Source organism: Myripristis murdjan, chromosome 24, assembly GCF_902150065.1.
Source record: "Myripristis murdjan chromosome 24, fMyrMur1.1, whole genome shotgun sequence".
In the NCBI taxonomy this organism is placed as follows: Eukaryota; Metazoa; Chordata; class Actinopteri; order Holocentriformes; family Holocentridae; genus Myripristis; species Myripristis murdjan.
In genome coordinates, this window is record NC_044003.1 from 1,124,774 (window position 1) to 1,138,027 (window position 13,254).

A 13,254-nucleotide genomic window follows, 5' to 3' on the forward strand; every position below is an offset into this window, starting at 1 on the left:
CCTTATTTTACAAACATGTTCTAGTTCAGATTCCTGACATTTCACAGACCAGTTTAATAAGAAAAGAAATCTTGTTGAAGACCCACATCTGGACCATTCGTCATCTTGTAGAGCACCAACCTCCAACTCTAGCATTTTCATGAGGGAATACTTTAAAAACATTCCAATTTTGTTGAAATCTTGAGGATTTTCCACCCACAAGAAAAAGCCTAATGTGTACACTCGAATTGACTACTCCTTGATGGATGCCAAATTGTTGCCATAGACTGGTAACATAAAATATTACAATATAGTAATTTCAGACCTTCTTTAAATTTAGATAATTTGACTTAGCCTGAAAAAACATGGAGACTTGATCCACAACTGCTAAAGGAGCCAGAGTTCAATATGTATATTAAAGAACAAATCTCATTTTTCTTGGAAATGAAGAACCTTTCTGAAACATCTCCCTCAATATTATGGGAAGTTCTGATCTGATTATTTGAGAGGATGCATTGTATCTTTCCATGCTGTGAGGAAGAAAAGAAAACAGTTGTGGATGATACATTAAACACTTCAACTAATTAAAGCTAGGGATGTGGTGTTCAGGTCTGGGGACACCAATGCCTACAGCACAGCCAGGTCTGCCCTGAGGAAAGGCATCAAATCTGCCAAGGACAGCTACAGGAGCTGCACTGAAGCCAAATTTATTGACTCTACAAACCCCAGGCAGGTGTGGGAGGGCATCAAGGCAGTCACAGAATATAAGAGAACTACATCTCCCTCAGAAACCTGCTGTGCCACCTTGGCTGAGGAGCTAAATCTCTTCTATGCCCGTTTTGACACGGATAACACAGATCCAGTCCCAGCCAGCTGAAAACAGCTACAATAACAACAATACAAGACACCTTTTCAATAAAATTTACTCAGAACAAGAGGACAAATGATCAGCCTGTCCTCTCTCTAGACACAGAGAATGCTTTCAAGCAATTGGAATGGCCTTATCTCTTTGCAGCCCCGAGAAGATATGATGATGGCGAACAATTTGAAAAATGGCTAAAAATGCTCCATCATGAGCCTTGTGCTAGAGTCGTCACTAATATAAGATTCTTTCTCAATCATTTCAACTTCACAGATGCATGAGAATAAGGCTGTTCCTTATCTCCTTATCAATGATTTTTGCTTTGGCCCTTGAGCCTCTTGCTCAAGTCATTACCGATCCCCACGTACATGGATACAGTACAAAAGATATAATAAGAAAAATCTCACTACATGCAGATGACATCCTGCTGTACATAGGAAGTTTATTGTCATTGTCATTTCTACAAGGAAATTGAGTTTGACACTAAAACTCATAAAAGCAGCAAGGCACAAGATTAAAAGACTAAAAGTATGAACAACAAAAGACAATTAGGTCTATAGGATGGTGTCATTATCAGAGAGATGTAGTCTGACAAGCCAAGGTATGCCCAAATGGCAAACCAATAGGGGGTGCCACTGACATAACATGTTAGAACTACAAAACCTATGGCGCAGGACACCTCTGTGTGTTGCAACTCTGCACAAATTGTAGTTCTGGTACCCCTCTTCTGGGTTAGGCTAAAAGTTTTGAAATTAGGTTTAGAAAACATACATACGGTAGTTTTTCAACAGCAAAAGCATAACCTTAACCTATGTAGCCTATGTTTATATCACGAGTAAAGATGTGTTATGAAAAAAAAAATATATATATAAATCTTTAGTGCTATTTTGACGTGTTTCCACGGTTTTTCCACCCGCTCTGTTTCGCTGACTGAAAGGGTTGTATTCAATGGTGTAACATATCAGCATATTATCAACTTTCATGCACTTTATTAGATTTTATTGACTTTATTGATGAAAGCTGTCGATTCAGACACGTCGCTGATAAACACTAGGATTATGGGTAATTTAGTGCTTCTCCGTGATATGATATCACAAATAAAACGTGTTTTCTTAAAATAAAGTTGATATTATACGGGACTTGTGGACTCGGTTGAAGCACATGCCATCGTTACACATCCTCATAGCTCGTGGTAAGTCTGCCTTGGATGGTTACAACGTTATGGCTAATAATCAGATCTTTTTTTCAGAATATCGATTAAATTTGCACTTCCGGGATCTATGAACCACCACCCACGGTGTGACTTCTTTGAGGCCGAGAACCCGGGAGTCATCAGGTTGCATGAAGCGCGTTGCCTTGGTAACGCCGGTGTTTTTCAGATTAAAATAAAATGTCATTCATTGATTTCAAAATGGCTTAAAATGTGATTTTTGTGAACTAGAAAAATATGAAAATGATGAAAATGCACTTTATTGATGAATTTTAACAATATAGCACCGCTTTATTCAATGTTGAAAACAAAAAAGCTGTTAAGACCTTTTAGTATTCAAACAAGATTTTGTCCATATAAAAAGTAGCCTATTTTTTTTAAAAAAAAAAAAAAGGTCTTGAAAAAGAGGGGTCATCTTAAAATCATCGATTTAGCTCATAACTGCTGGTGGAAAAACGAGTCCTGACTGTGTGCAGCCAAATGTGAGAAGCAACAGTTTTCATGTGAACTTTGTGTTCAGCTTTTTACACAAATATTACAAATCAATACTTTAACCAGGTTATCTGTGGGGATTGAGCTCATTTCCCTTCTTGTTTTAGAAATGTCTGTATTTACAGCAGAGGGTAGAAATACAAACATTTCCATTTTCCCATCATTCCTCCTTTCCATCCTGTTAAAGGAGTTGAAAGCCTCTTACTGCTCTGCAGACGCTCAGCCAGCTCCTCCTGCTTCATTCTCCTCAGGAAGTGCAGTGTGATCTGCAGAAAAGCCTCTCTGCTGCTCCACCTCTGCTCTTCCTCCTCACCGTCCAACACCTCCTCATCCTCCCTCTGCCTCTCTGAGCATTCTGGGTAATCTGGCCTCAGAGACCTCTGGAGGTTTTTCAGCTCCTTCTTCACAAAGGTGACCATGTTCTCCTCCAGCAGCTGCAACAGAAAAATCAAAGAATCAGACTTCCACATTAAAATCTGGACACAAAACAAAAAATCAAATCCACGTCAAAGAGGCTGAAAGATGTAAAGAGAGCAGCACGGAGACGATTCTGAGCAGAATGGTTGTTTTTCAGTTGGTATGTTGTTGTACATTTACACACCATAAATATGGAGGCCAGGTCTGTTTGATGCTGCTGGGCAGACTGAGCACTGGGAACCTCTGAGCTCTGCTGGTGGACTCTGTGGAGGACACACACACACACACACACACACACACACACACACACACACACACACACACACACGCGCGCGCGCAACACAGTGACGCTCGTGGGTTTATAAAGAACATTTTACTCTCTTAGTGATGGTGACATGCTGAGATGATAATGACTTACGTTTTCTCAGAAGCATCTTTACTTGTAAATTTTATATGGCGATCCAAAGACCAGTCACTTGTCATGGACACACAGCTGGGCTCAGGTCCAGGTTCAGGTCCAGGTCCAGGTTCAGGTTCAGGTTCAGTCCTTCAACACAACACACACAGAGCTTTTCCTGTGAATAATGCTGCTGTGCTGATTTGCCTGCTGAGCTCTGAGATGGAGAACAGTCATGGACAGTCAGAGATCCTCGTCTTACCTCTGAGCTTTGGTCTGGCTGTCATGTTCTCCAGACAGAGTGGTTCTAGAGGCGGGGAACCTCCTCTCTCTCTTCCCAGCCGGTTCCATAGCAGAGCCAACACCTTGACACAAACACAGCGGCTGATTGATGACAACAAGCTTTCCATGACAGGATGTGTGCTGTCTTCCTGTCAGCACCATGTCACATATACAGAGTGGACGTAACACTCAGAGCAGCCGCCCTTTACATCAAACCCACTGAGCAGCTTCATCTACAGAGGACTTTGAATCCTCTGGGACTCTTCACACATGGACTGACAACAACTGACAGGCAGAAAAGTTTCATTTCATCAACTAAAAAAAAATCCCTGTCATTTTCTTGTCATTTGATTTTACATGTGCATCTATAATAAATATAAATTGTTGTCTTGTACCTTTTGCTAATAATTCCCTGATGATTGTTCTTTTCATTTTCTGATTTCTTTGTGTACAACATTTTAAACCAGTTTTCAAAGATATGTTTCATTTAACTGAGTACTGATTTTTTTCTAATCAACCTTTTTATCCCTTGTTATTATTATTATTTTTTTTTAAGATGCAGATGCTCAGGATACAAACAGTTAGTACTGAAACAGTAGGTGATCGTTGGGTAAAAAATAATATATCAGGTGAAACAACAGGTCATAATATTTCCTCTCTTGGAGTGTCGACAGCAGAAAAAAGGAACTTCAGCCAAGTTGATGCAAGCTGTCAGACCGGCCGTTTGCTGCATTTTTCATCAGTGAAATGAGTTCAGATCACAATCTGCCTGACTGTGACTCTGTTCACCACTAAAACATGACAACTACAACAGTTTAGACAAAGCTGATTTTGTTCTCAGTGTCAGAGATCAGAGGTGAAGTGAGCCAGATGCAGCATCATTCTCTTCCATTTTTCTGTTCACAGGCAAAAATAAGAGAAGTCGCCTCCAGATTCACCAAACCTTCCCAGCCAGAATGATGAAGCCCAGCAGGATGTAAAGTGGAGGTGTGTGTCTGAGCCTGTCAGCAGCAGAAGGAAACGCCTCCTGAACACAATTTAACGGCAGCTGTTGCTCCGTGTGCAAACCCCCCTGGCACATGGCCAGGAACTAGAGACTGCAGGAACTCAGAGCCAGGTCACATTTCACATTTAGGGATGTTATGACGAGACACTTTTCACATTCTAACGTGATAAATCATATATTGTTATAACAAGAAAAGTGTCTCGCTAAAACATGAAAATATCTTGTTATAACGCGACAAACATCAATAAACTTTTCATATAATAACGTGGTACTAATACGTTTTTCTTTTTCTGGCGTGGCAGCGATACGCTTCTGTAATAAATCACTGGATCACTGACAAAAAATTAAAACTGTAGATAGGAAAAGAAAACTAGGAAGAAATGTGTTGGTATGTCGCTTCCTGTATCAGGTTCAGTTAGCGGGGCTTTTTTAAATGTTTCCACGTTTCCTCTGTACATAGAAATCCGGTTTTGACAGATCTTGTGGTCCCAGTCTGCTCTCAGTCGTCCAGCTCTGAAACACAATGTAGGAGCCTGTTCATCAAACATCTCTAATGATCCCTGGTCGGCTCTTTACCTGCTGAGTCACATCCACATCAAATCCAAGAGACTTTCAGCTTCACCTGGAGAGGAAACACAGAGAGAGAAGACACTGCTGACTCTCCTGCGACAGTCCTGAGCGTGTGTGTATGTGTATGTGTATGTGTGTGTGTGTGTGTGTGTGTGTATGTGTGTGTGTGTCTGTGTGTACTTCTGATCTATGACATCACTTCCTCATAACTTCAGCCTCAAACCTTCACACATGCGTACTTGATTCAGCACAGTAGCCCTTGCTGTGCTCTGATGGTAACCTTGGTACGGTGAGCAGAGACAGTTAGTATGGTGGCTGGCTCAGGTGTGACCAGGTGAGTCTCTGTGGTGTCGCTCAGGACGAAGAACGCAGCTCTTTTTCTTTCCCTTTACTCAACAAACTTGTGCATCCTTGGCAGGTGTGGTCTATGGAACAAATAAGGATATATGTTTGTCTTCAAATCTCTGTAATAACAAGGCCATTTAAATTACAGGCCATATTTGCATAATACTAACAGTACAACAGTAAGATAATAAAAAATGTTACTGTTGGATTGAGTTCATTATGTCTTCTCTTACTGAGATCTTTTATATGTTTTCTTTTTTCACAGACATATATGGTTTATTTACCTGACATGTTTCGGTGTTTGACTTCCGCCTTCATCAGAGTGTCACTTGCTGTTGGTGTGTCGCATCTTTATCAGCTGTTGTTTTCTGCTGACCGTTCGCCCCCTGCAGGATGCCGCTCCAGGTGTGGGAGAGCATATATGCTCCCTCGTCCCTGTTGATGGTCCTCGGGCCTCGCTTCCTGATCTCAGTGGCCTCCCTGATCCAATGGGAATGTTACTACTTATTCTGATGACAAAATGTCAAGGATATAAATTCTCTACAGGCAGGAATAACAGGCAGTGCAGTGCACCTCAAAGCTTATAGGCATAAACAGGCAGAATTATCCAGGTCACAGTGCCCCCTTGTGGCGACACACGTAATATAAATTCCACTCCAACTTAGCAAACAGGAAGGTGTAAATCAGGGGTCCCCAAACTTTTTTAGGTGGGGGGCACATCAGCTTTCCTTTCTGTGATGGGGGGGCGGGGTCAGTCTATAACAGGAAATGATACGGGCCAGGCTGACAACCAGTATTATTGTGGAGATTATAATGATCATTTGTTGCAGCTGCCCTTCATTTGGCTTTGGCGCCACCTGTTGATTTGCAAAAAAAAGTAAAAAAAAAAAAAAAAAAAAAAAAAGTCTTCACATGTATATATTTGAAGTACCACAGATACCCCATTTATTTTATAGAAAATAACAACACAAACTGATGGCATGATATAAAATCCCATAACTAATAACATTAGTCCAGAATAACTGTATTGTTATTATTGATAATTGTAATCCTGTGAGGATGCGGATCCTGCCTCCAGGGTGGGAGCAGTCAACCACAATCTCTCCTACTTATTTCAGGGTGATCCTGGAAGCATGCAGGCCCTTCAGGGATGGCAGATAAAAACAAACAGCCCATCAGCAGATGACATACTGCAGTGTAATTTTGTCTGTGACATCACTATTCAAGGAACATGCTGCCTATAAAAAAAAAACATTACTATAATGACATTTTTTAATATTCATTGCAATTGAAATCAGCAGGCTTACCATATCAGTGTGAGCTGTGGGCTTGCTTCTGACTGGTGAGAAGATGGATGTCAGGTTCCATTCCAGTGACATCCAGTCTCAGAGACTGATGCAGGTGTTGATCTGTGAGCTTTGATCTCAGTGGGTTTTTTATCAGCTTCATGTGTGAAAAAGTTTGCTCACAGATATATGTGCTCCCAAAAACTGTGGACATCTTCATTGCGTGCTTTCTTATGTTGGGGTAGGTCTCATTTGGGAGGGCAGCATAGTACTCAATGAGACAGTTGGGGCTGAATCCGTCTTTCAGCAGATCACAGGTCTGCAACTCTGCCAGTTCAAATTGAAGAGAAAGCAGGGTGTCATTAATGTCGGCAGTAAAAGGGTTCTGGAATATTCTTATTTTAGTCCAGTCATTTTATGAAAAAACCTAGGACAAATTGCAAGAGAAAAAACTCAACTGATTCTGTATCCTCAGTTTGTCCTGAGTGAGGGGAAAAAAAGTCCCAGGAAATCCTATTGGTGGAAAGTTTTGAAAATCACCTATTTATGACCACATATTACCAAAAAACACTGTTTTTAACACACAGGGGAAAAGGATCAAAATTTTACTTTCAGATATCACTATAAAAATTCACAAGTTGATTACACACACAAAGACAAGAAAAAAAGTCAGTTACAAGTTCTTTGAATTATTCTGTTTACACAGAAAACTGTGACCTGGATAATTCTGCCTGTTTATGCCTATAAGCTTTGAGGTGCACTGCACTGTCTGTTATTCCTGCCTGTTGACCACATGCACATGCATATCACACATTATCTGATATTTAAACAGTGAATTAAATGATCACTATATATATAGTAACCTTTTAATTCACTGTTATATAGTAACCTATTCATTCAAGGTTCCTATATATATAGTAAGCTTTTAATTCACTGTTTAAATGTCTCTTCTGGCATTTATTCCTTATATTCCTTCTTTCCCTTTGTCAGGAGAAAGGCATTGGTTTCGGATAGCAGGTCACAAAAACGCTTCGGACTTTGGTGTGGTAAAGCATGTCTCCGTGGGCTGTCTGTAGCTCAGAGAGAAAGGCTTGGAACTGCCTGTGTTTCAGTCCGTTTGCTCTGATGAAGTTAAATGAGGACACAACCACCTTCATGACAGATTCCCACCTCAGAACTTTGCAGCACAGTGCTTGCTGGTGAATCAGGCAGTGGACTTGTAGTGGGAGGGCGTCCGTTGTGATGCTAGCCAGCTTAGACCAGTCTAGACCCAACTCTTCCATCGTTTGGCGTACTTTACCAAAAATATCCTCCCATTGTAGTATCTGTGAGACTGTGGAGAGCCGCCAACTTCTCGGACACTTCAAAGTTTGAACTAACTCCCTGAATAGAAATCAGCAGTTGTGATGTGTCCTGCACGTCATTGCCCTCATGTCAATGAAAAAAAAAACACAAAATCTTTAGCTTTCTCCTTCAGCTGGGCATGTACATTATCCCCCATTTCTTCTATTCGCCGGGTGACTGTAGATGTGGATAGACTCACTCAATACTGCAGAAGAACATTTACACACCATAAATATGGAGGCCAGGTCTGTTTGATGCTGCTGGGCAGACTGAGCACTGGGAACCTCTGAGCTCTGCTGGTGGACTCTGTGGAGGACACACACACACACACACACACACACACACACACACACACACACACACACACACACACACACATTAAAAGTCAACAGAGTCTGAAGGTTGGAACCAATTCTGTATGTAATGACTGTGAATCTGTTTTATCATCACTTTGATATAATTACCCATGATCCACAGAGTGCTATCCATCTTTGAAGTCAATAGGTCGATCCATAGACTGGTCACTCTTCATGGACACACAGCTCGGCTCAGGTCCAGGTCCAGGTTCAGGTTCAGGTTCAGGCCTTCAACACAACACACACAGAGCTGTTCCTGTGAATAATGCTGCTGTGCTGATTTGCCTGCTGAGCTCTGAGATGGAGAACAGTCATGGACAGTCAGAGATCCTCGTCTTACCTCTGAGCTTTGGTCTGGCTGTCATGTTCTCCAGACAGAGTGGTTCTAGAGGCGGGGAACCTCCTCTCTCTCTTCCCAGCCGGTTCCATAGCAGAGCCAACACCTTGACACAAACACAGCGGCTGATTGATGACAACAAGCTTTCCATGACAGGATGTGTGCTGTCTTCCTGTCAGCACCATGTCACATATACAGAGTGGACGTAACACTCAGAGCAGCCGCCCTTTACATCAAACCCACTGAGCAGCTTCATCTACAGAGGACTTTGAATCCTCTGGGACTCTTCACACATGGACTGACAACAACTGACAGGCAGAAAAGTTTCATTTCATCATCTCAACAAAATTCCCTGTCATTTTCTTGTCATTTAATTTTACATGTGCATCTATAATAAAAATAAATTGTTGTCTAGTACCTTTTTTTTTTTTAAATAATTCTCTGACGATTGTTCTGCTCATGTTCTGATTTCTTTGTGTACAACATTTTAAACCAGTTTTCAAAGATATGTTTCATGTAACTGAGAACTGATTTCTTGATAGTTTTCTAACAACCTCTTGTTTGTTTTTTAAGATGCAGATGCTCAGGTTACAAACGGTTAGTACTGAAACAGTAGCTGATAGTTGGGTAAAAAATAATATATCAGATGAAACAACAGGTCATAATATTTCCTCTCTTGGTGTGTCGACAGCAGAAAAAAGGAACTTCAGCCAAGTTGATGCAAGCTGTCAGACCACATTTCACATTTTGGGAATTCATAACGTGAAACTTTTCATTTTCTTACGTGATAAATCATATATTGTTATAACGCGAAAAACATTAATATACTTTTCATGTAATAACGTGATACTAATACATTTTTCTTTTTTTGGTGTGGCAGCGATACACTTCTGTAAGAAATCACTGGATCACTGGCAAAAAATTTTAATTGTAGATAGGAAAACAAAACTAGGAAGAAATGTGTTTGTATGTCGCTTCCTGTATCAGGTTCAGTTAGCGGGGCTTTAAGATGTGAAAACACGGAAATCCGTTTTTTTCAGTTTCATCTGGAGAGGAAACACAGAGAGAGAAGACGCTGCTGACTCTCCTGCAACAGTCCTGTGTGTGTGTGTGTGTGTGTGTGTGTGTGTGCGTGCGTGCGTGCGTGCGTGCGTGCGTGCGTGTGTGTGTGTGAGTGTGTACTTCTGATCTGTGACATTACTTCCTCATAAGTTCAGCCTCAAACCTTCACACATGCGTACTTGATTCAGCACACTAGCGCTTGCTGTGCTCTGCCAGTAACCTTGGTACGGTGAGCATTAGGGCTGACGAGCGTGCTGTGAATTCAGATCTAGAAGGGAGACATCCTGTGATGGATCTTTAGAGTCATTAAGATCTGAATAAGACCAGTGTGTGGAACCTGTAAGACTCTGAGTGAAGGACTCAAGAGCAAATAGTGGGCGTGCATTGGGTGTATTATTAAGGGGGATGTCTTATACACTCATTAAAAAACAGACCCAACCAATCAAATTCAAGATGGTTCAGAGCCAGGGACAAGAGATCCTAGCTGAAATCTCTGACAGAGCCAGTTTTGAAATTAAACATAAATGTTGTCTAAGAGCACTTTTTGGTGGCAGGGAGCCGCGGGGGTGATAAGGCCTATCACGCCCTGGGCCCTTGGTCGTATCGCTCAGGCAGCTATACAAATGTTCTATAGTTTAACTATAATGACTGTGTATGCAGTGCTTTTAGATGCAATGTATTGAGCAGGAACAGGAGCCTGTTTTTATTTCATGTTACTATATTTTATTATCACTATCTTTCTCAATTTCTATCTCCTATTTCTATTTCTCTAGTTTTATTGATTTAAATTGTGTCTTGTTGCTTTTAATGTCTCTGTAAAGCACTTTGAATTACCTTGTGTTGAATTGTGCTATACAAATAAACTTGCCTTGCCTTGTAGTCTGTTAGTCAACTGGTCGATTTATTGGTCGATATGTTCTTGGTCGACCAAAATCTGATTGGTCGATTATTTGCCGTGTTAATTTTATCAGGAGTAAAGCATTAGGTGCTGATGGGGGTGTTTTCAGAACTTCCTGTTTCACAGGTAACAGTCTGTCTTCAGAACACCCCCCTTGTTTTCACAGTTTTGGATTAGCCCAACCCACTGGAGACAGACAGGTAGGCCCGTATGTTCTGAACTGAAGAAAAAATTAGGCCTGGTTTTCCGAATATTTGCTTAATTAAGAACGTTTAATGAACATTTAGTCCTTTACCATGTCAAAGACGTCGTCAGTGTGGCAGCATTTTACCAAAATAGATGGAAAAAAAGTAGAATGTAAACTTTGCGTATCACGGCTCAACAACCAACATGGCATAGCACCTAAAAACGGCATGCTAACATGTCTGCATTAGGTTGCTCCGTCAGTTTGGAGTATAAACATATCAGAATTGGCACATTTCAAAGTTTTAATCTACTAATCGTTTTATAACTGCAGGCACACACACCTGCAACAACAGCAGCTTCCCCCAGTCTGTTCACGTCTCAGATGTTCAGCCTCGCTCTGTGCGAGGACACGCACCGTGCAGGCTGGAATAATAGTGGAAGGTCAATTATTATAACACATGACAAAAACAATTGTCTAAATTATGTTGCATATACCTCAACAGTTCTTGTTCTGATGTTACTAGTTGACATAGTACTATTTCTGGAAATCATAGGCTATGATGTTGCGTAGGTGCACATGATGCAGCGCTGTCAGAGCCGACCGACTCGAGTGTCATTCAGTGCAAAATAATCAGGTCAAAACAATTTAATATACTGCAAATACTAATTGTTTATGTTTATTTAGAATTCATTAAGGCGGACAAGGCTACCAGGTAGGCTACCGCCCAGTTAATTAATCTAAAAATAGTAATTTTTTTTTTTTTTTTTGTATTCCCGCCGGCCCCTGGTTAGTCGACTTTTGGTCAAAATTTCAGGACATTACTCGACCAAGATTTTCTTTGGTTGACTACAGCCCTAGTGAGCAGAGACAGTTAGTATGGTGGCTGGCTCAGGTGTGACCAGGTGAGAGTCTCTGTGGTGTTGCTCAGGACGCAGCTCTTTTTCTTTCCCTTTATTCAACAAACTTGTGCATCCTTGGCAGGTGTGGTCTATGGAACAAATAAGGATATTTGTTTGTCTTCAAATCTCTGTAATAACAAGGCCATTTAAATTACCGGCCATATTTGCATAATAGTAACAGTACAACAGTAAGATAATAAAAAATGTTACTACTTATTCTGATGACAAAATATAAAGGATATAAATTGTCTACACTCAGAATAACAACACCACTGGTCAACAGGCAGGAATAACAGACAGTGCAGTGCACCTCAAAGCTTATAGGCATAAACAGACAGAATTATCAAGGTCACAGTGCCCCCTTGTGGCGACACACGTAATATAAATTCCACTCCAACTTAGCGATGTATTTCCGTCACTAAACATTTTAAACTGTCTTAATACAGGGATTAATGCACAGTAGACTAGTAGAATAATACACAGAATAACGCAGACAGTGACTGGCGAGGTGAAAGGAGAATTATTCACTCGGCAGCAACCGACTTATAAAGTTTCCCCCGCAGCGCCGAGGTGCGCTCCTGAGGGTTTAAAGTGCGTCACAGTCACACACCTTCTGCACGAAACTAACTACATCCTCACAAACAGCATCAACATGGAGGAAAATACAACAAGGAAACATAGATTTACCTACTGCCGTCTCTATGTAATTATATTAGCAACACAGGCCGATATGTAATATCTAACATCTGAAACAACAACATTTCAGTTTTCACAGAACTAAGTAAATAAACAAGAGATTACTTACTTAAAGGTCAGGGACTCACAGCGAAGGGAAAATATGATGCACCGAAATCACCTTCACACAAACTCATTACTCTAGCGGCCCAAACGACTAATTATGTATTCAATTAAGGAAAACATGGCCTACATTATATTTTGTGAGCACTCTTTATACAGAGACAGTTTCACACATCTAGGGTTACTGTCTGTACAGGCAAGAGGGAGTGGGGGAGGGGTGGTGAGAGAGAAATGGTCGAGCGAGGTACACAGTGAACTGAGAGAGCGAAAGTAGACAAAGCAAACATCTGCCACCAAGATCATCAGAGCCTGGCCTGAGGGAGCGCTCTCTCAGCTACAAGACTGTTTTTCAGACACCATATGGGACTTATTTGAGCATCACAGACTGTATTAGGTTATATCACCCACTGCATTGACAATGTGACTGTAGAGAAATGCATCAGGGTTTTTCCTAACCAAAAACCCTGGATGACAAAGGAGGTACAGTCACTCCTCAAGGCCCGTGACACTGCCTTCAGGTCAGGGGA